Source organism: Dunckerocampus dactyliophorus, chromosome 2 (genome assembly GCF_027744805.1).
Source record: "Dunckerocampus dactyliophorus isolate RoL2022-P2 chromosome 2, RoL_Ddac_1.1, whole genome shotgun sequence".
Classification (NCBI taxonomy): Eukaryota; Metazoa; Chordata; class Actinopteri; order Syngnathiformes; family Syngnathidae; genus Dunckerocampus; species Dunckerocampus dactyliophorus.
Genome location: NC_072820.1, coordinates 20,924,555 through 20,937,018, shown reverse-complemented (window position 1 = coordinate 20,937,018; position 12,464 = coordinate 20,924,555).

The window sequence follows — 12,464 nt, the reverse complement described above, 5'->3', positions numbered from 1 at the left end:
TTGGAGTTTAATGTTTTATAGTTCATAGTTCATATTGTAAATCCTTTATTCATCTACATTCCTGGTCTTTTATTCAGTAAAAACCTGTAAAATTGAAATTCCCTTTTTTAGAGGTGGTCTATTATTATAACATTTTTAGCATGCAGTAATGCAAAACAACCTCCAGGTGTGCTCTTGAAAAACACTTTTACAACTATCCATCCATGCATCCATCCATCCATTTTCTATGCCGCTTCTCCTTACTAGGGTTGCGGGGCTTTGCTGGAGCCTATCCCAGCTAACTTTGAGCAAGAGGCAGGGTATACTCTGGACTGGTCGCCAGCCAATCGCGGGGCAGTTTTATAACTAAAACAAGACAAATAATTCAATGTGGACTGTTACATATATATATATATAGCTACTAAATTATAAATTAATTTGTATAGCTCGATCCCCTGCAAAATGTTTTAACCTAATGTGGCCCGCGAGTTAAAAAGATTGTTCACCCCTGATCTATACCAATTGCACTGCGCGGGATGCTACCAAATTTAGCTTGCTTTAATGAGTTCCTAATTGACGCCACATGAAACAGATGAGAAGACTTTAAAGCCTTCAAAGAAAAATCCAAATGTGGGTGATTTAAATCCTCCTGGAGGCTGAAGATGTAAATAGAAACATGTCTAAAGCCCACACACACACAGAGTGAGAGAGAGGAGTGTTTGAATGGAAGATGAAATGATGAGCGAGCATGCAGCCTTCTGCTGGGACCCTCAAAGAACAATAACACAAGAAGAAGAGGAGGAGGAGGAGGCCACGTCCCCTCTGGTCATGCTCACAGTTTCAATGGAAACAGAGCTCAATAGTGAATCCCACTGAAACACACCATGGTGAGCAACCCTGCCAGCGTCTCCCAGCGGGAAAGATGTAAACATCACCTATCGCTGTCAGGAAAGTGGATTGTACCGAAACGTGACGGGCTGATGATGATGTCCTGCAGACAGGAGAATCACTGTGCTGTGAGTCACAATTCCCACTCCCATTCTGAAAATCAAATCTACGCTTGAAGATGAGCTTCCCAGGAGACTTAGGCCATGTCCACACATACATGGAAAGTTTGAAAAATGCACATTTTTCTGTGCTTTTTGGCCTGGTTTTGTCAATAAAAACTGAGCTTTGTGTGAAGACATTCCACAACTTGGCTTGCGTCATTAGAAATGTGGGCTCTGTATAGACAAGCACTGATTTTAAAACATAATGTTAAGATTTGGTGTTCAGCCAGTGGTCAGACCCCAAAGCAGAGACGACAAAAAAGGTCAAGGAAAAAGGTTTAATGACAAAAAGCGCACTCAAAAGGAGAGGAAAAATAAAAAAATTGGAAAATAATGTATAAAACAAAAACCTGGGCGAAGCGTCACGGAAAAACTACAACAAAGGGAGCTGCTGTAAACGTTTAGGAGAACTTGCAAAAGTACTCATAAAATGCAACAGATAGTAATGGCTAAAGAGCAAGATATACACAGGGAAGCACAACATGAAGAGAACTTTGAGCAGGAATGTGAGCATAGACGTTGCAACAATCTGGCAGCATGTAAGTGTCCAAGCATGGCTTATAAAGGGCCTGACTGTAATTGCTCCGGGCCGCACGGTGGTCTAGTGGTTTTAAGATATGTTATATTCTAGTGGTTAGCATGTTGGCCAACACAGTAACAGTCTGGAGATTGGGAAGACCTGGGTTCGATTCTCCCTTGGGCATTTCTATGTGTTTGTGCGTGTGTGGGTTTTCTCCGGGTACTCCGGTTTCCTCCCACATTCCAAAAACATGCATGTTAGGTTAATTGGCGACTCTAAATTGTCCATAGGTATGAATGTGAGTGTGAATGGTTGTTTGTCTATATGTGCCCTGCCATTGGCTGGCGACCAGTCCAGGGTGTACCCCGCCTGTCGCCCGAAGTCAGCTGGGATAGGCTCCAGCATGCCACCGCGGCCCTAAAGGAGAAGGAGGAGAAGCGGTATAGAAAATGGATGGATGGATGCAATTGCTCCCAGGTAAGTGCAGGTGGCTCCGCCCCAGCAGGACCAGCAGTGCACTGCAACAAAGAGTGGAAAGGCGGCAGCAGAGCAGCTCCAGCAGCACTGCAAAAACAGCCATACTTGAAAGAAGCCCAAATGATCTTACAATGAGACAAATGTTCTTATTTCAAGCAGTAAATTTATTGCTGTATTTGTATGTCTTCTCGGTTGTTTTGTGTTAATTTTTTTCTTTGTAACTGTTGTAAAGCTGGAATTCGGTTGAGGTTGATGTTGTTTTCTTTCCTTTGTTAATTACATACATTTAAAAAAATGTTTGCGTTTATAGGTGGTAAACCAAGAGAACAGCTACGAGAATTCTCTGGAATCCCCATCATGCAGGTGTGCTTGTTCCTCCATGTTTTTAAATAGCTGGCCCAGATTTGTCCACAGACAAAATGTGCTGTTTTAATCAGATTTAGATTCCGACTACAGCAGCAGTTTTATTGATGGTCCAATTATGAGAGAATACTCACTTAGTCTATGAGGCCCACAGCTTCCTTGAGGCAAGTACCATCGTCCTTCTGTTCCTCTGCTAAACTCACAAAAGACACCCTTTGGCTCAAAATGCAGTGACAGCAGGACGAGACGGAGGCGATGGAGCGGCCATTTCGACAACTTGGGAGTTGTCATGTTCACCGGCCTGCACCGATCCACATGCTCTCATGGTACTGTTGTCTTAAACTAGTGCTGTGTCTCAATTACTTACACTCTGTGATTTGTGTTCCACAGGAACTTGTCGACACCAAACGTCAGAAGAAGTGGAACCTGTCACAAAGTAATCAGGCGAGACCGCAACACTGGCGGTGGACACGGTGAGCGAGGTCAACCAAGCATGTAAAGCCACAAGTGGCCAGCGGAGGAGGAGGATAAAGCAAGGAAGAAGGTTCTGTCACCTTGTTTGTTGCTGTTATTTTAAAAAACACAATAAGCGCTCACCCTTGACGCGTCATATTCAGGAGGCGGTGTGCAGCATGCATGAATCTTGGCACTTTATGCTAATACATTCTGTTATTTGTTTCTTTTTGCCCTTGGAGACAGCTGCACCCTCAACGTCCATACAACAATCAGGTTCTCTGCTTCCTGTTGTCTAAAATGTCTTATGTAAGATGTTCTCAGTGATTGTTTTTGTGGAGGAGCATGTTTGAATTCTACTTACATTTCATACTAGGCCATTCCTTTGAAACATCTTCTGCCAGGACAACCACAATAACATGTTGGCATTGGATGTTTATGCATGTAAGACTCATGGAAATGTGACTGGTAGTGCTGTAACCAAAAAACACAATTTGATCATCTGTTCTGCAGACGACGTCTTCCTCAAGTGAACAGTGCGGGCAAACACTGAGACAACGCTGAGACTGTTGATCAGCTTATTTCACGGTAATGTAAGTTCATTTAGCGAGAGGAAACCATGATACAAGCCATGACGATAAATTTGCATGTATTAAAATGAGAGGTGTTCATTCCTAAGGCTCAGGGTCATGTTAGCCTCCATGAATGGAGAAGCAGAAAAAGACTTGTGCTGTGTTTAAGTGCCTGTAGCATGACATGGCCTGAAGCGCTACAAGCAAGCCGCCATTGCTGCGAGGCATTCATTCCATTCCTGCAATTAGACATGAATGCCCATCTGAAGTGTAAGTACGGTACAACACGACCCAAAAAGACCACTTGTACGTGCGCTCAGTCCATTTAATGGACTCTCTATCACCAGCATTCAACTTCTTTCCTCATGGAAATTCAGTAGTCAGGGCAAAATTTTTGTTTTTTCCTCGAGACGTATTCTGTTTTCATCAAATGCCTTCAAGTAAATTCCCAAACTCCAACCTTCAATCAAACTTTTCAACTGTTTAAATGTATGAAACAAAACATTCTTTACCTTGAAATTCATCCTTTCCACTATTCTTATTCTATTACTACTGCCGTTCACTTACACACTGTAAAATCTGCCTATGCTTTCTACATATACAGTACATAAAATATAATAATTTCAATGAATGTCCATTCATACACACACACACACATAAACACTGTAAGCCCTATTATAATCATGTAATGTAAACATTTGTTTCTCCACTCACATACATACACAAATTGTCAACATCTGTCCAGTCGCATACACACTAAAATAATGCAAACATTCACATCCACACATAATGCAAATATTAGGGCTGTCAATCGATTAAAATATTTAATTGCATTTTGTCCATAGTTAACTCATAATTAATCACAATCATAGATAGAAATAAGTTTTTATCTATAATAAGTAGGGATGTAAATCTCTTTGGAGTAAACAATTTGATATGCATCTAGTTGCACTGGTTAAGATACAATTCAAAATAATATGTCAAACAGAACGATTTGATACAATTCGATACAGTGTATAAACGATACGATTCGATACAATTCGATACAGTGTATAAACAATACGATTTGATACGATAAGACACAAATCTTACATTCTAAAATAAGAAGACAATTCTATAAAAGTGGCATTTCATTCCATGGGAGGATTCTACCAAAGAGGCCTACGAACGAAAGAAACTGCGCTACACAGATCTCGCAGCAGATGCACAACAACAAGGGTGGAAGGCCAAGGTCTAGCTGAAGTATGATGCAGGGTTTTGTGGCTTCCTTTACCATCAGGCTCATGAAAGACCTTGGCATTCACGGACATGCTGTGCGACAGACAATAAGATCAGTCTCTGAAGTGGTCGAAAGAAGCAGCCAGCAGTGGCTAGGGATCAAGTGCAAGGACCCTTGCTGGGCTCAAAGCAGAGAGGGGCACACCTGGGACGCCAGGTGTTGCAGATGATCTGGAGGTGTCATGGGCCTATCAGTGGGCCTATCATCGAAACACCAATGAAGGAGAATGCCTACCTGACGACCCCAGTTTGAAACCCACCCCCCTTCCTTCCTGCCCTTACCCAAGGGCAAGGCGTGGGGGAAAGGGAGTAGGCTGAGCGACGACCCCGTTGGTGGGGCAGTTTTTGGTCCCAGGTCGGGATCTCACTGCCTAGTTCACTGCCCCCCAACTTTCTCTCTACCTTCCAGGCACTACTTTACTCATGATTGGGCATGGGACACAGGCTCAGTCTTGATCACCCTGTCGTTGGCCGCCTTTGATGAGGGTGTTTAGTGTTGAAAGGCCAAATCACCCACAGATTCAAAGGTACTGATGATGTGTCCCAAAATTTACATCCTTCCCATGGCTGATGTAAATTTCCCACACCACTCTCACCATCCACACCTCATGTGATTACCATCTATTGCCACAAAGTACAGTTTCCATCAAGTCCTGTGTATTTACGAACTCCATGAGAAAAAATGTTACCTTGATGGTCCTGATGGCTTCCAACGTTACTGGCATGACAAGGACAGCCCACCTGAGATGTTTTCCACACGGCACAGTGGAGGGGGTGGCATCATGATTTGGGTTGCTTTTTCCTTCAATGGAACAATGGAGCTTCAAGTTGTGCAGGGGCGTCAAACGGCAAATGGCTATGTGGAGATGTTACAGGGGGCATACCTCATGACTGAAGGCCTACATCTGTGTGGTAATGGCTGGCTTTTTCAGCAGGACAACGCTGCAGTTCATAATGCCCACTTGACAAAGGACTTCTTCCAGAGGAATAACATAACTCTTTTGGAACATACTGCATGTTCCCCTGATTGAAATCCAATTGAGAACATTTGGGGATGGATGGCAAGGGAAGTGTACAAAAATGGGCATCAGTTCTAGACAGTGGATGCCCTCTGTGAATCCATCTTCACCACCTGGAGCAACGTTTCCACTAGCCTCCTGGAAATACTGGCATCAAGCATGCCCAAACCAATTTTCGAGGTAATTACTGCCTCCTTTTTTGAAAATTGTATTTCTATTTTAGGAGGGTTTTGGTCTTAAACTCTTGACCAGATGATGAACAGCCTATTTGAGTTAATAGTTGTTTGCAAAAAATTGCTGACTCAATTTTTTTTTCTCATTCGCACTTCATCTTGCATTTTGAAGCTCTACTTAGGTTAAGATTCAACAGTGCAAAATGTAAATTCTTCAATTTTTCAGCTGTTCTTAAAATTTTGATCACGAGTGTACGCGTGTCTTTTTACATACAATCACATACTCTAACCACGTATGCACTGTATGTCAACTCATATACATACAATGTAAAAATTCAAACACACGCAATGTAAACATTTACATACACACATCAATTTAAACATCTGTCTGTCACGTACACACACATAACATATAAACTGTGCTTTCTGTGCTTTCACATGCACACATCATGTAGATGTTAATTCACATATAAACGTATGTCTGTCCTTTCACATACACATGTGATGTAAACATCTGTCTGTCCATTGACATACACACACAACATAAACATGTGTCTAGCCATTTACATACACATATAAACGTATGTCTGTTCTTTCACATAATATAAGTCAGCCAGTCCACTCCTATGCACGCATATTTATAACACGTTCATCCTTTCACATTAAGTAATTAGGTAACTGGCAGCTATCAAAACATAACCTCTTGTCTTTTGTGTTTTGTGCTTGGTGGAAGTGATTACTGAGATCCAGATCTTGGGGCACTCAAAGTCATTAAATGAATGTAATGAGTCTTCAGTTATGTTGTCGCGAGATCTTGTAAGATTAAAATGTGATGGGATTCTGGTTTGGAGAAAAGCCAGAACAGTGCAGCCAGAAGCCAATCCAGACTGTGAACTATGGCATCGCTACTATGAATGATAATACAGTAATATGGAAGTGGCAGTGTGCAAGGCATTATTTGAAGTGCACATTAAGTGGTTTAGGCACACCTGGCAATCCAACGACGTGCTAACACCGTGAACAAAGCAAAGCAGAGCGGGGGTGCTGGGCATGCCCATATAAGAAAGTCCGGGGTTGCGTTGGTGTCAGTAAAAACTCTGTGTTAAAAAAACACAGCATGCAGAGCCATCCAAAACTGCTTTCAGGGCTCACTTCCAAATGCGCAAACCTCATTATCTGACGCGTTGGCATTGTTTAACACGGGAACACAATAATGTAACAACATTTATAGGTCAGAAAAGAGGAAAGGCATAATAAGTCTCCTTTAAAATTCATGTTAAAATCTTGTCTCAGCTCGTTCTTGTGGACCCAATCTCCTGCATCGTCTCGTCATGTGAGTTGGGTTGGTCTCGCGATACCCCTAGCCTTCAGTGTCCATCATTACCTGGTAGTTGTGGAGAAACAAAGGGCATGTCCCGCAATGTGTTGCAGCCTCAAAGTGCTCCTACATAGAATAATCTTTGCTTCATGCCATCAAGTGTCTAATAGAGGACAGTGCACACTGTTGATTTGCATCTCACTGTGTGAGGAAACGTCATCATCATTCATGCAGCATCGAATGGTCTACGTGTGCGTGCATGTGTGTGTGTATTTTAATGATGCACTAGATTTTAGACTAGCATACAGAGACAGAGTGGGCGTTCCTGCATGGACACACATGTGCTGGAAAGAGCGCCTTCCCTGTCAGTGTTCACCATAAAGATAATCAATTCTCCTCTCATGGTGCCTGCTTAATGAGACCTAAATACACCTTTAAATATGTCACATGTTACATTCAAAGCAGTCACTATGATTGGAAAACAATGTGTTGCGCTCACCTCCTGCTCGGTTGGCGAGTTACCGAAAAAAGGACAACTGTTGTCTTAATAATTCCTATTCCTCACAACTATCTCATGACGTGTTCAGGCTTTTCAGGCGCAAACATTTGCTCGTATCCTTTGAAAGCAACTCATCATCTTAAATATTCATCTTGTTTTGTCTCCTCTGCGTCAAATCTGCAATCATACTGAAAGCTACCCCTGCATTTGGAGCTATGATAAAACTTGCTGAATTCTTTTGATGTTGAACTTTTCTTCCTGGGAGCACTTTTGGAGGATTTCCATTTAATTCCAAATAATTTCACCTCCATGAAGGCCTGTTTACAGCAATGAGATTTATAGATCTGCATCATCCAGAGATTCATTTTTAAGCGGGGCTACTGGCCTTGGCTGAGGGGTGTGCATGCAAGCATATGCACGGCCTTCTATTTTCATGTATGCCTGCTTACATGAGAGCGGCGCAAGGAGGTGCGTTGAATGTGGAATACGGATTTAAGGAGATGTTTTGCCTTCGGATCTGTGCCTGTTTGCAAGGCTTGAACCCTCAAACTAATCAGCATGTTGATTTGAGGGATTCCCGCAGCCAAGTAGAGGAAGAATGTGCCTCTGAATTGCATCTGTGGGCAGAATGAGAGATATTTAATGCATTCATTATGCATGTCTTGGAGGCAGATACCTGTTCTGTGTACCACCAATGTTGTTATCAGAGGTAGGGAGATTGTAAATGTTGACACATACGCCAGCATTGCATTTAAATGTACAGCATCACACGCATCTTACTTGCAGCTAGGATATTACTGCCTTCGACCAACAAATGTCCCACAGTGGAAACCGTCACAGAGGCTTAAAAGTGAGCTAACATCAGAAGCAATCATCATACACTATGATCATAAAATAATTATCAGTATCTGTTTTAAAACCAAGCGTATCCAATGTCGAAATGTAGGAGGTCCTCGATCCAGAACACATGAACGACATATAGGTAAAATACACTAATAAAAAGATTAAATAAAACAATAATAAAAAAGAGGATATCTCCACTTTCATTCCTGCACCTTGTCTTGCAGGGAGGGAGAGGCAGCTTTATTAGGAAGAGGAAGTCTCAATAATCATAATAACCACGACACTGCTTAATTATTGTGGTTCATTTCATAGGAGCAGATCACGTGACATGTTCAAAGATACCACCTTTAACAAAGACTGCAAGTGGGCAGTCAAAACTGGGAGGTATAAAAAACTAGCTAACTCTGGTCTGTCAAAAAGAACTGTCTAAAATGTATTAATGATAGACTAAATGAACCATCTTTATCCTTCATGATGGTGGCAACACACTGATGTGTTGAAAATCTTTTGCGGTGATTAGCTAGGCGGTTAGTAGTATAGCGGTAGTGGTAAATAGTTTGTTCGAGCTGAGCTAGCTAGCGGCTAGCTAGTGGCCGAACTAGCGGCCGGCTAACAGCTAGTTAGCTAGCGCGCCTGCTACTATTTACACCCATTCTCGTCTTCAGCCATGGCAAGCTATGGAGCAAGCGTGACAATCCTTTCACCAGCAGCCCAGGCTCTGGCGTTGTTTATGAGACACTGTGAAACAATTCCTTCTCTCACGATACCACAATCTATTAATCTAAGGATTTGTGGCTGGTTATTATTGATACAGGAAGCTTCCACCAGCTAATCGGAATTGTTCCTCCAACACACCGGCTACCCGGTCGGTTTATTGTTAACAACCCTAGTCAGTACATGTGTCCACTTGAGCAGGGTTATCAGGGTGTAGCATGTCAATCCATGACACCAGTGTGTTACTAATGCTTTTATTGCTGACAGTGTTCCCAGCTCCATTGACATCATTAACCAGCTCCTCCCTTGTCATTCTGCACTGGTTCCTCACCTTTTTCACAATCATGCTTACCCCAACAGGTGAAATCTTGCATGGAGATGGAGGGAGATTGACTGTTATCTGTATTTTTTCCCTTTGTCAGTCTTTGTACCTTTGTAGTGGTCTCTTTCTAGTTGTCATGATCCTGTTTTGTGCCCTGTGCTGCTGCTCACTTTTTTTCTGCTCTGCACATGGCCTTTTTTGGACTTCCTGGGCGGATCCACTTGTTGCAGCTTACTGCATACCTGCATGGCATTTCCAGTTAGGACTTTATAAGCTCTCACCTGACTGCACTGGACTGTCTTCCTCTTACGTTCATTTCTCTTGGAGATGAATAATGTATCTATCTATTTGTCTACTGTATCTGTCTTTGCCAAGCCACACTCCTTGTTCTTGTATTTTTGCCTGTTGCCTTTTTTTTCTGGTGCCTTGTACTTTTGTTTTTGTGTTTTGTGTCTGTGCCAAGTTTTTAGTTGAACTTTGTTTTTTTTTGCAGGGACGTTATGTTACTGTCTCTTTTTGTTTTTGCCTTCTGTTACCTACTTTCATCCATTGCTGCAGTGCACTTTTTGTTAATGTATTTTTACGTCCCTCATTCCAGTCACTCACTGTTCCTGGTGCGGCTGCCATGGACTTGCCTTTAGGGTCTAGGGCATGTGCCTCTACTGCGGCAACCAAGATCACCACCTCGCCAGTTGTCCAGTCAGGCCTGCGTGGCATCAGGGCACTAGCTCCAGTTCTCCTGCCCTTTGTGAAGGATCATCATCTGGGATCATCATCTGTCTCCAATCCTTCCTGTTCCTAAGTTGTTGTGACACCATCACCGTAGATGCTGGACCTCCTCTCTGTAGGCTGATTTGTTGTCGCTGATCAGGCCTATGATGGTGGTGTCGTCTACAAACTTGATGATGGTGTTGGTGAGGTGAACAGGAGAACAGTCATGAGTGAAGAGAGAGTAGAGGAGGGGGCTGAGGACACACCCCTGTGGATTACCGGTGTTCAGAATGAGGGTGTGGGAGATGTGGTCCTAAATCCTGACATCCTGGGGTCTGTTGCCGAGGAAGTCCAGGATCCAGGAGAGCAGTGAGCCACTGAGCCCGACGCTGCTCAACTTCGTCACCAATCCGTGGGGAAGAACAGTATTAAAGGCAGAGCTGAAATCCACAAACAATATTCTCACATAGTTGTTCCCTCCTTCCAGGTGTGTGAGGGCTGTGTGCAGAGGTGTGATGGTGGTGTCTTTTGTTGACTTGTTTGCTCTGTCGGCAGGGATGGCCGCCTTAATATATACGGCCAGGCAGGTCACAGTGTTCTTTTTGGGCACAAGAGCGATGGTGGCGGACTTCATGCAGGTGGCGACCGCAGACTGTTGTCGTGAGAGGTTGATGATGGTGGTGAAAACCGGAATGCTTGGTCATTGGTAAGGGTTCAAATGTTTATTTCAGTCTAATACAAATTAATTTCAAATTTTTATTCAATGTTATTTTTTAACAATCTGCTTATCTGTTCAAATAAACCTACCATATAAATGATGAACTGTCCACATCTTTGTAAGGGGGTAAACTTACACAAGGAGCAGGGACTCAAATACTTATTTTCCTCGTTGTCCATGCTTTTACATGGCACAGTGCACTGTTCATCATGTGCGAAGAAACACATTGTCTTCTTCTCTTCTCAATGGGGTCAACATGCAAAATGCATCACTTTTTTCTCTTTCAGTACAAACAGTTCTGATGGACTGTATTGTTGGGAGCCATTACGGGTCCCACATATTGATTTGTTCACACTCCAGAGAGCCATGTGAGCAGAGGTCATGTTATTAACCAAGCCACAAATGGCGCTAACACACCCTCCCAACCCAATACAATCCCCGCCAAACCTGTAAGACGCGAAGCAGACTGCAAAGCAATCGATATTGCCTGTTGATATCCTGCAAGTTAAAAGTTCATTGCATTTTTGAAGGTACAAAGAAGTGGCTTGTCTATATTGTGAAAGGCCACCTTCTTTGCAAACAAAGATGTCCGCAACACTTTGACACTAATGAACACGACCATGAACGTGACCTCTGACTTTTACTGGCCACTATGTGACATTGAACCTGCTCATTAATGGCTTCCATTAAAAACAAAAAGGCAACATGAGTGTTTGCGTCTGTGAGAAGATACATCAAACTAACGAGTAACACACGAGCATCTTCATCGCCTCTGCTTGTAAAGAGCCTCATCCCGCGCAAACAAACGATGACGCATCCACCGGCCATTTATAAGCAAAGGGTACGATTGATGATGGCACTTTCGTCTGTTTTGAATATATTTGTGGTTAATTGGAATGCAGACTTTAATATTGACTATGGTTAAGTGCGTTAATAACGGCCACTGATCTTTCGCCTTCAGGACTTTTTTGTACATTATTACATCTGCGGCGTGCCCGCTCCTCATTTCCTCCGAAATCAGTTCATATATTATTTCATTTATATAGCCTGGAAGTCCGCCGGTTTCTCTCAATACGAGTGCTTTCAAAAGGATCACAGCAATTCCAAATGAATAAGTAATGAACATTAACAACTGGCTGTGGAAAGTCAAAACATTTCCCCTTGCCTTTTTCCTCTACCTGGAAAAAAAGGAATAATTTCAAGGTCCACACACCTTGTTAATATGCTTCCATAATGCACGTGTATTTGGATGGCTGACTGCATGGTAATCAGTAGCATATCCAATTTACAGCCACACCAAATGGAATTAGCACTTTAAGTGTGTTGCATCAATATGGGTGTAAAATGCTGGAAATTGTTTCACTGTAATTCTGCAGTAAGCAGCCTTGATGAGATTCAAACTTTTGACAAATGGGTTTTTTGCATGCAGCAGAAAAACGCTAAATGGTCCAGAAAA